The 11,642-nt window shown below is 39.8% G+C and overlaps 1 pseudogene; it reads left to right on the plus strand.

The window, feature by feature from the left end:
* Positions 1-422: 422 nt before the first annotated feature.
* On the plus strand, positions 423-1,815 carry LOC119257130 (mitochondrial nicotinamide adenine dinucleotide transporter SLC25A51-like; annotated as a pseudogene).
* Positions 1,816-11,642: the final 9,827 nt, after the last annotated feature.

Genomic DNA, 11,642 nt, shown 5'->3' on the forward strand with positions numbered 1-11,642 from the left:
AATAAATTTTTTACATAATTTTTCATTTTTGTACAATGTATGCATTTTCATCTTGGCTATAGTCCCCATAAAATTTTCTCTACCCATTCACCTGTGAACTATCACACAAATAGAGGAAAGCTAATTTTTAGTGACTCCCAGGTACACCTTCCTGTACTCATCCTCCTGACCTATTTAAAATAAAGATAGAAAAGAAAGAATTGAAGGAATGAGGAAGGAAGGGAAGAAGAAAGAGAGACTTCGGGCTGACCACGTGGAGCCAGGTTAAGGGGTTTTCAGCAATTACTCCAGAAGAGAGAGAATAACAGACTAGCAACAATGGAAGAAACTGGAAAATTATTAAAAAGCTACCATTCCCAAAAACACTGGGCCTGCATGGCTTTATAGTTCTTTAAAAAAAAAAAAAAAGAAGAAATCTTCTGATGGATTCAGAAGCGTATGAAAAAAGCCCTAATATTTTCAAACAAGATAGCATGCTGCAAATGTTGTTGAAATGAAGCACTGCTTATGTGGTTGCTGTGTAGCTCTCCATGATGTACAAACACATTTCCCATTTAAAAGGTTCTCTTTTGGCAACAGTTTGTACGGGATCAAAACCTGGATGCAATATTTCAGTTGAGGACAGATGGATTTCTAAACCTGAATTGTGGAATCCTTCCCCATTTGTGGAATCCTTCTGCCAGTGCAGAAGACAACTGCACTGGCACTTACGTTTGGCTTGTCTGAGGATTTATCTTCCCTTCTCTGTAAGCAGCTCACTACCCCAGGGTTTGTAATCCAGAGTATGGCAGCAGTACTGTAGGGACAACAGAAGCAGTTTTCACTCCATTGGAAAGAGGAAGAGGTCAATCATTGCTTCAGAACCACAAGCATCATGAAAAATTTACATTTACCAGGTTTTCAAGGCACTGAAATGCCATGGACTTAGAGTATTATAGAGGCATGGTGTCCATTCTTTTCCAGAATGGAAAATGCTCATATTTTGGCCTTCGAGGTCCTGCTAAGCAGCATATGTTTGCTGCGGTGACCCACAGTGCTCATTTGGTCAATGATCTTATTTGCTGAGGTCTGTTGTGTGCCATCTTGGTAATCTTGCTTTTTTCCAAATTACTGTTTGTAGGGTAAATGAATTAAACAGTCTTTTCATGCCACTGGCCTCTGTACGTATTACCTGTGGCCTTGATCATGTTAATACAGAAGGTGCTTGGGAGGGTGGGTGCGAAGCATGTGTGCCTTATTGTGGACACCTGCAGCATGGGTGCGGGCATGTGTAAGTGTGCATACCTGAGCCCAGAGGCCAGCGATATAAAGGCAGCATCACTGAGAGAGACAGAAAGCTACAAGAGGATGAGCCATGTGATTACAGAGAGGCAAGACCACAAGATGATGCCAAAGAAAGAGTAAAGATTTGTGGGGAGGTGGAGGGCTTGGGAGGCTCCGTCACCTCCCCCTTGCATGCCAGCCTCCCTGGCTGGTGTGCCTAAGCACCTGGTTCCCTGAGAGCGTAAAAGCCTCAAAAATCTACTGAGTGTTCTGGGGTTCTCCTTTATCCATCTACCCTAATCCATAGTGAACCTGACCTGTGCTTGCTGGCACTAGAATATTGTAAAGATTCATAAGCAGTTGCAAATTGGTGAGGGATTTCAGTTTTCCCCTAAGGTTTTAAAAAAAAAAATCTGTCTAGAACGGGACAGGAAAGTGTCAAATCTTTTCAGAGGTGCCCATCTGATTTACCAACAGGTCTCTGATCTCTTAGGGCATAATCACTGTGATTGATGAGTTCTTGTTAAAGACTATATAAAAGAAATAATTAGTTAAGTGCCATTTATTAGATGAATAGGACTTATAAAAGGAGTGCAATTTGACCTTGTTTCTAATTGACCAAATAAAAGTTGATGTCATATGTTCAGGGATGAACGAATTATGTGAAAGCTGCTTTCCTTAAGTACCAACAAATTCAGACCTTTCTGTTTCAGGGGGGAAAAAACTATTTTAAAAAATCCTAAATATAACCCATATCAGTTGACAATTGATACCTTTCTTTTTTTTTTTTTTTAAAGATTTATTTATTTATACAAGCACTGGGTACAGTCAGAAGTGTGGGAGGGTGAGAGAATTCACCAGAGCCAGAGCAGGGAGCAGAGCAGGCAGATGGACCGAAGTACACTGCTGAGGGGAGCAGCGGGCGGCAGGAGAGGTCTGCGCACCATGTGGGACCCTCACCCTGTGGCCAGGGATCGAACCGACGCTGCAGAGGCTGCGGGCAGCTTGGCAACCCAGTGCTCAACCACTGTGCTACCAGGGAGGCCCTACAATTGATACCTTTATAAGAGCCCACAGCCAGCATTGCTTACTGTCTCTCTCACTCCTTTCTCTCTACTCTTCATTTTTGTTGTTATGGGAGGATGACTGAGAGGTTGGAATCTAGGCATATTTCTCAGAAATGACCAAATCCAGTGTTATTGGGGGGAAGGGACAGGAAGGCCTAAAGAAAATGAATTAGTAATGGGTATTATAATGTACAGCACAGTGATTGTAGTTAATAATATTAGATTGCATATTTAAAAGTTAAGAAAGATCTTAAAAGTTTTTTTTTTTTGAAAAAGATTATTTATTTATACAAGCACTGGGTACAGTCAGAAGCGCAGGAGGGTGAGAGAATTCACCAGAGCGGGGAGCAGAGCAGGCAGAAGGACCGAAGTACACTGCTGAGGGGAGCAGTGGGCGGCAGGAGAGGTCTGCGCGCCATGTGGGACCCTCCTCCAGTGGCCGGAGAGCAGCCAGGAATCGAACTGGCACTGCAGAGGCTGCGGGCAGCTTCGCAACCCAGCGCTCAACCGCTGTGCCACCGGGGAGGCCCCAAAAGTTTTCATTTTTTAAAAAGAAAACATTTAGAGAAACTGCTTGCCTGGAATTTTTGTATATAATTTCCTACATAAAATATGTGGTTCTAGTCTAAGAAACATTACAATCTTACATCTGTTTACTTTTTTCACTTCTGCAACTAGCACTTGTACTTCTTTTTAGTGACTTAATTACTATGAAGACTTTTTTATTGTTTGCTTTCTTGTTTGCTTAAATTACTTCCCTGGAGTCAGTGCATTTGATACAACCAGTAAAGGAAGACAAAATCATGAGGAGAGTCATGTTACAACAGTAGCTAGTTAATCAAGTTTGAATGATTATGGTCTACTATGCTTTTGTTTCCACTTTGAAAAAAACAGTTTCCTAAGAAGTATCTTCGTTACACATGCCTTAAGTAGATCTACTAAATTATTGGGACAGACAGACATTTGAGCACATGGGTACAGCAGGTCTTCAAATAACTTCATTTCGTTCAACATTGCTTTGTTAAATCGGTTAAAAAACCGATTCTGGTGGGGGCCATTAACTGTATGGAGTTGTACACTCTTCCATGTCTGAGGAGGTTTTTTCATTGTATGTCAGTTTCCTCCCATATCCCAAAGATATACATACACTGCCATTGGCATCTCACTTGTCCTACAGAGAGTGTGTGCTCCTTGGGTCTCGAGACTGCTGATACATATATTTAGTTGAGGGGACAGGGGTTCACAGATGAGGTCCTGAACAGGTTTTGTTTAGTTTTGTCTAACAAGACCAAGGGGTCATAGCAACTCTTTAGATTAAGTAAATTAGGAGAGGTTTTACAATCTAGCATGAGATGAAGAGTCTGAACTAGTAGGGCTTGGGTTACCTTGCTCCAGAAAGTGCACAGATTATTTTGTTCAGGTTTTGGATGGGGGAAACTGCAGCCTCTATGCTAAATTCCTGCTCTAACTTATTCCCCCCCCCAGAGATTTTAGCCCTCCCATAATCTTATGGCGTTGTTGAAGACTGGTGGTGAGTCTTTTATGGCTACTTCCTGCTGGATAGGGTCACTGGCCTTACCTTATATAGAGGCAAAAAATCTCTGCCTACCTTATCTAGAGTGGCAAGAGTCATATCTTTTATTATAATTATAGGCTTTATTCTCCTCATCAGCATCATTCCGATATGGAATTATTGTAGTTTAGAGGAAACATTTGACAATGAGAATACATGGTCTGAAAATGAGACAAAGGAATAATCATTATTACCCCAGCTAGGGATGACAGCCCAGATGACCACCCTGAGAACCAGATCTGGATCTGGGATAGTCTATTAAGGTTAATTTACAGGGTTTTCCCCTACAAGTTGACAGTATGGCATTATCCATCCTTTTTTGGCCAAGAGGTCATAGAGCGCCAAGCAGTGTAATAGTTTGATCTGACTTAGGTTTTTAACTTTCATTTGGAATGGTATGAATCATTTTACCTGTAACATTGATTGTTTTTGTTTTAGTTTTAAATCTGCAGGTAAGTCCTAAGATGTTATACCTTGTTTGTTACTGCATCAAAATTCTAGGATATAAACCCATGTGAGAAGTTCTTTTTTTCAAGATCTTTTTTTTCAAGATTGATTTATTTATGCATACAAGAACTTGGGTACAGGCCAGAGTGTGGAAGGTGAGAGGATTCACCAGGGACAGAGTGGGGAACAGAACAGGCAGATCTACCAAAATACACTGCTGAGGGGAGCAGCGGGCGAGTCAGGAGAGGTCTGCTGTGCCATGTGGGTAGCTCCTTGCCTGGGGATTGAACTCATGCTTCAGTTACTGCAGATTTCTTCATAGATTGGCTCTTAACCCCTTGTGCCACCAGGGAGGCCCCAAGATAATTTTTAATAGAAATTCAATATCCCACTTACTGACTGAATATATAATTTATTTAACTAATCTATTGTTAAATACATATGTATCTATTTATAGGCAACATACAATAGGGATACAAGGATGTGCTTTTTAAAGACCCTTCTACAGTGTGGGTATCTGTTTCATTCTAGGCTTCATTCTAGAATCCAGTTCTTCAGTAAGATTTGGTGAAATTTAAATTGTAGAAAAATGGGATGATATCTGAGAAAATTTAGTTCTATATATGCAAATACAGTAATAAGAAAATAATTAAATAGATGCCATTATAGAAGAAATGCAAGAACCCAAGGAAGCACAAAAGAGAGGCAACTATATCAGACTCTGGTAGAGGGGTGCTTAAGGGGAAATGTTTATTTTATTTATTTAATACATTTTTTACATCATTGTTCATTTTTAAACAATGTTTGCTTCCCCCCCGCCCCGCCTTCCCCTTGCCAGGTGTAGTCCCCAAAAAATTTCCTTCACCAGTGCACCCGTGCACCATCACCTCAGTCCCCTGTGCTCCTCCCTCCCTCCCTCTGATCCCTCTCCCTCCTCCTTCCCTGCAGGATGTCACTGGTTTATAATTGTCTGTTTTTGTTTTGTTGTGTTTTGTATTGTTATTATTTTTTCCATTAAGGGGAAATATTTATATTGAATGAGAATTCCCTGTGCCATATACAGACTGCAAAAGACTTCAAATACCATTTTGTTAAAACCTCCTTTGCTGCTGGAATTCTCTGTGTCAAGCACTGGACTTTGCAGTATGGTCAGTGGATTTAGTCTGCCTAGATTTGAGTCCTGCCTTTACTGGTTTACTGTCTGCATTTAGTGTTGGCAAGTTGCTTAAAATCCCTGTGGTGTCTGTTTCTTCTATAAAATGGATAATAACATTATCCACTTAAAGGTGCTGTTGTCATAGAAGATTTAATATCATTATAGCACTTAAAAGAGTGGCCCATTGGATACAAACAATGCATAAATACTCAATTTATGCACGAGTCATGTTGATAGGGAACTCATTTTCCTCCAAAGCCACTGGATTCTTAGGAAGTCATTCCTCAGTAGAGTCTGAAATTGGGTCCCTGCAGTTTTTAGCTAGAAGGTTTTCCCACCTGAAAAATGGAAGAAATTTCAGGGAGGTGCTTTTGCTTCAATTTAATAAAGTCATTTCCAACATTTAGAGCTTTCTAAAGAAAGTGGATTGATTAAGGAGGAGCAATTTTCACAAGTTAAAAATACCACATATCTTCTTGGTTGCAGAAACTGCCCTGGATATCATCCAAAATAGAAGATTTCAGAGCTTATCTGTACTACAGGTGGACTCTGAAATGCATTTGGAAAACACGTGAACACAGACACATTAAACTTTGGTTTTGTACTACAGTTGCACTGTTATTGGCAAACCCAACTTGAAGTTAAAGATTTGCGTCAGAATATGAGCACGTTATCTTGCAGTAAATTCCATAAAGGAATTAATATTCCCACAACACTGAGATTAAATTTGGCTCTATAACAGAGGCACTCTCTTTTATTACTCTTGGATCAATCAATATTTGTAGTGAAATTTTGAATATGACATTGGCAATCTAAACCAGCCTTTTACCAGATACTCATCAATTATTTTCCTACACTGAAAAGATATTAAAAACAAGACAAAGGGAACAATGTTACATTTTGTTAAACTTTTTCCCCCAAAGTTTAAGTGAAATTAATAGCCTTGCTACTGAGAGAGCTTCTCACCCATGGGTTTCCTAGTGTGAAAGAGCTGTAGCAGATTTTGGACTAATGGAAACAACTATGCTTTAGAACAGAGTGTAAGTGGGAGTTGACGCCTGCTTATCAGTGTTGAATTAATTTACAATTCAGGAAGCCCTTAGATGGCAGAAAAGAATGATTGCTACCTGAGGCACCTTGGGGAAGGTCACAGGGATTATCAATAGAGGACAAAGAACATCTGAAGCAGTGAATGGAGCCTAGCACCATTCCTGCTGATGGGTCACTAACTAAAAGGAGGGGTAGAGATAGCAGTCTCTTAGCTCTCTCTTTTTTTTTTTTTTAAAGATTTATTTATGCATACAAGAACTGGGGTACAGGCTAGAAGTGCAGAAAGTGAGAGGATTCACCAGAGACAGAGTGGGGGAACAGAACAGATAGACTGACAAATACTCTGCTGAGGGGCGCAGGGAGCGAGACAGGAGAGGTATGCTGCTCCATGTGAGTTGCTCCCTGGCCAGCCAGGGATCTAACAGTATAGGAATCTGCAGTGGCTGCAGATAGCGTCATAGTGCTGCGCTTAACCCCTTGTGCCACCAGGGAGGCCCCATCTTATCTCTTCTTGTCTAGTATTTTCATGTCCTTTAAGATATCATCTGAGTTCTATAACTGAGAGGCTTTTTCACTGAGGATGTTACTAAATTATTTCTAGGGTCAACTATTACAATACTGAGGAACTATGAAGAGATTTCCATTTGAAAATTAGAAGTGATATAGTATAGAATAGCATTATAATATATTCTGGGGTTTTTACTTTAAAAAAGTGCTTAGATTCCACATTTTGGTGAGTTAGCAACATTGAAGGGGCAATTTCTTTGGCTTATTTGAACTCAGGATTTACTTCCTTATCTTCTACTTGAAACCACTTATCTTTTCTTAGTGAATATCAGCATTATCTATTCAAACCAACCAGGTTTAAATCTGAGCCTCAAAACTAGTGTTTCATGATTGGAAAGGGATTTAAAGGGTCCTTAGTCCAATCACCCATTTGATACGCAAAACCCTTGTCATCATCTCATTTGTGATTCCCCAGTATTCAAACACTTACTCAATACCAGGTACTATAGTCATTCTACTTAATAATAATCATTTCTGCCAATATTGGGTGCCTCTGGAAAGAGAGTTATCATAACAAGGTTCAGCTTGCCTTATTGGAAGAGACAGCTGAGAACATTTTGATACAATCTGTGAGTACTAGAGGAGGCAATGCAGAGTACTAGAGGGGAAGAGAGGAAAAATGCTTAGCCGAGAGGATGCTCCAGAAAAGTTTGTGACTTTTTATAGTAGGAAACACTGTAATTAAGTCTAGAAGGATGAATAGAAGTGGTTAGGTGACTAGCAATTTTGTTTTCTGGGCCAGAAAACTGAAGGGGGAAAAAATGCCAGAGGAACTGCATATCTCTCTCTAGATCTTAGTTTTTCATCTGTAATACTCTATTGATGTGTTGGAGGAATAAATGATAACATTGTTTTTATAGTGGAAGTAGTAATTACTCACCAGATTATTATAATATTACTGTAATCTTGTTATTATTTTGTATTATTACAACTGTTATGGTAGATCAGTGCAGGGATATGTAAAATAATTGTATAGCAACCATTTTGACCCCTCTGTCCCCACCACAATCCACAATTCTTGCCTGATAAATAGACTAACATCTGTAGTAAGGATGTTCCAATCTGGAATAATCTCAGAGCCTGATACTTCAATTATGGTAGTTCCCCTTGCTGGTTACCCATTTCATGTTCACTAAGAACCATATTGATTTGAATGTCTGGAGTCAGGGCAGGTCAACATGAGTCTCCAGGTTGCTGAAACTCAGTTTCCTTGTTTTCAAATAGCTTATCACTCTGGTATTATGACCACTCTCATTAGTTTTGTAATGACACTCACATAGTGCCATCTATCTGCCAGACATTGATCTCAACATCAATCAAATATATTCACTCATTTAATTCTCATAACAATTCTCCGTGTCAACTACTACTCATTATTTTTTAGATATGGAAACTGAGACCATGGAGGTTAAGTAGCTTGCAACTTGTAGAGCTCAGGTAAGCTGAGATGGATGGTTCCAGAGTCCCTGTTCTTTGCTTCTGCCTCAATGCATCTCAGACAGTTCTTGGACACTATAGAACTGACTTTCTGAGACCACAAGGCTGAGGTCAGACACTGATCATGATAATTTAGCAAAATAAACATCATTTTTGCCATGCTTGTTGGGGTACCTTTGGGAGCTGCTTTTATGAAGTACCTGGATATCAATCTTGCACTTGGAATTTAGAGCTCACAATCCTTTCTCAACCAACTAAAGAGAATGATGAGTCACTTTCAACCTTTAAGATATCAAATGCACTGACCTTCATTGAGATTTCAGTGTGCCAGGCACTGGATTCAAAGTTCCCCCTAATCAAAAACAGAAGTCCTCAGCTCTAAATGAGCCAAGAGCAAAATTGTTCTTCAGTCATAATGTGAGTGAGGATTTACCTTTTTTAATATTTGGAAGTGATTACTTCATTTCCACAGAGAATCTTATAGTTTAAGTTTTTCTCTGATGAAAAAGAGGTAACCAGCACCCCACCATTGGTTTCCCTAAGTCATGTCCACGGAGAATACACATTGTTCATTCCTGCGTAACTTTGACTCCAACTCCTGTGAGACAGGCTGGCCTTGCTACACAGGCCCAGAGGATTTCCTTTTGCCTTTCTAGTCTGAGGCTGCATCTGAAAACAGGTTTATATTGCCCCTTTCTCAAAGCCCATACTCTGTAGTTGATCACTGAAATCTTACTATACCAGTGACAAAAAGAGTAGAGTTTCTCTCCCCACCTCCAGGCCTCTTCAGGTTAGAGCCTCTCTCAAGGCAGTCCTAGCATCTATCTACTATTGTTCTGGAAGAGAACTGAGAATAGCTGAAAAGAAAGATACCATCCCAAAGAGCCATTCAGGCCAAAGCAAGAGTTTTTTCCTTCCTCTGACCCACTGAAAGCAACAGCTCCTAACAACACATCCTCAGCATGTCCTCTATCTGTGCTCCTTGAGGGCAGAATGATATGGAATTGAATGGGAGAGGGGTGGTGGGTGGGATGGTGACTGAGTGTCCCTGAAAGTTGGCTTGTGCAGCACACTCTTTGTAGAAGGCAAATGAAATCATGGCCTCATCTTACCTGCTCTTCAAATCCACAGATGAGACTGGATGCAGCATGTGATGAGGGTGAAGAACTCTACCATTTATTAGTTGAGTGGTATTGTATGATTTACTTAACCTAGGAGAATGTATAATGCTGGCACAAGTTATACAACTAGACAAGTCCACATGACTATTGGAGACTTCACCACCTTTCTCAGTAATCAAGAGAACAAGTAAAGGAAAAAATCATTAATACGTATAAAGGAGACCTGAAAACGTTATCAAACAATTCAACTTGACTGACATTCATAGAGGCTTCTATTCCACCACACAGCTGGTATAACTAGACTCTCCACCAGGTGATCCGATGACAAGGTTATTAAAGGTTTTCTTTGTATCTAATTTCTAACTTGAAATCTTATGTAATTGTAGAACCAATAAAACAATAAGTCTTGCTTCACATTATCTACATTTCATCTCACAATTATTTCAGTTTTGATAGTTCTGTCATATTTACGTGATTTATACATTTTCTGCTTTTCAAAAATCCTTCTTCTGCCTCTGTCCCCTCTGGTGGACACCAATAGAGAGAGAGATAGGAAGGGTAATCTGGATACACCCACTGTACTTCCAAAAATATTTCTATCTACTTTTTTATTTGACAGAAATAAGATTTGGGAGATAAAGGTGAGTCTTTGTCCACGTTGTCATATTATTTGCTGTTACTCAGTTTTCACTGAACTGCTCTGGTCTCAGAACTATCCTCACCTATTTTTCATTCCAATAAATTGTTGTTAATTATTTTGGACATCCAAGATTGTTTTCCCAATCTACCAAATATGTTTTTAAGCACCAATTAAAAGGAATCAGACAAAGCAGTTTCTATACACAGTGCATTGTATATTCCATCTCCCTGTGTTAACTCATTTAAAAAAATAATGTAATAGAGTTTAGAGTGGTAACAATGTAGGTGAGGATCTTATAAGTTTAAAAATTAAGAAAACATAAAACAATCCATGAGAAGAAAATGAGACAATGCAAGCAAGTGAAGAAATATATACTGGGGTGGATGAATCATTGTCCAGACTTCCCCTGGGTCTTGCTTGCCAATGCCTCCTGCTGAGGCAGATGTGTTTTTGCAAGCTAGAATTGGAGGTGAGTAAATAGAAGGTGGTTATTCACTTTTATCACCACAGCACCCACATGTAGATTCAAGAAAACACTAATGAAGAAAATTGCTGTGAGATTTAGGAATCAGAACTCAAATTACTTTTAGAATTAAAAGAATCAGAGTAGGGACAGCACCCATCTCTTATCTAATGAAACAGAAAAGGCCTGATGGAGATCATCTTGGCACGTTAGGAAAACAACCTCAGAGCTCGCGCTGACAGGACACTTTTCCCAGGGTACTATTAATTATAATGCATTATTAGCTAACTGCGGGCAGTGGGCACTGGACACCCTTTGCATGTTAACTAAAATGCAGCAACCATTTAGCTAGTGGGGCCTGCTCAATCTTTCATATTGTCTTAATCATTAGTGAATTAGTTAAACTATAACATTAGGAGATAAAAGTAATCACCAGTATCACTTGGGAGCAAGTCTAAACTGGAACTGGTTGTCATAGGCTCTCTGTGCAGACATTCCTGACTGTGCAGATTGATGAGTGACAACACAGTGCCAGACACCGCCAGCCTCACCCCTGTCTCTGTGGGGTTATGTAATATCAATATTGCTGTTGTGGGTTGATTTCTGCTTCAGAGTGTGGTAGGTGTATGAGCCAGGGAAGGCAGTGACCTGTTCTTTCTTTTCTGTTCTCAACCATCCAGACTTTGAAGTTATAGTTAGCAGATTTTTGAAACTCATGTTCCTGTCATTGCTTTTTTTGGGCCATTTCACTGATTATTAATGGGCCCACCAGAGGAGGTCTGGAAATGATGCTGAAACTCAATTAAGCCTCCTTGGCAGTTCTGGAAAGAGGTTTTGAGTGTTGGCTCCGAGACTGTG

This window comes from Talpa occidentalis, unplaced genomic scaffold (assembly GCF_014898055.3).
Source record: "Talpa occidentalis isolate TD23 unplaced genomic scaffold, MPIMG_talOcc4v2.1 talOcc4.4, whole genome shotgun sequence".
NCBI classification, from domain to species: Eukaryota; Metazoa; Chordata; class Mammalia; order Eulipotyphla; family Talpidae; genus Talpa; species Talpa occidentalis.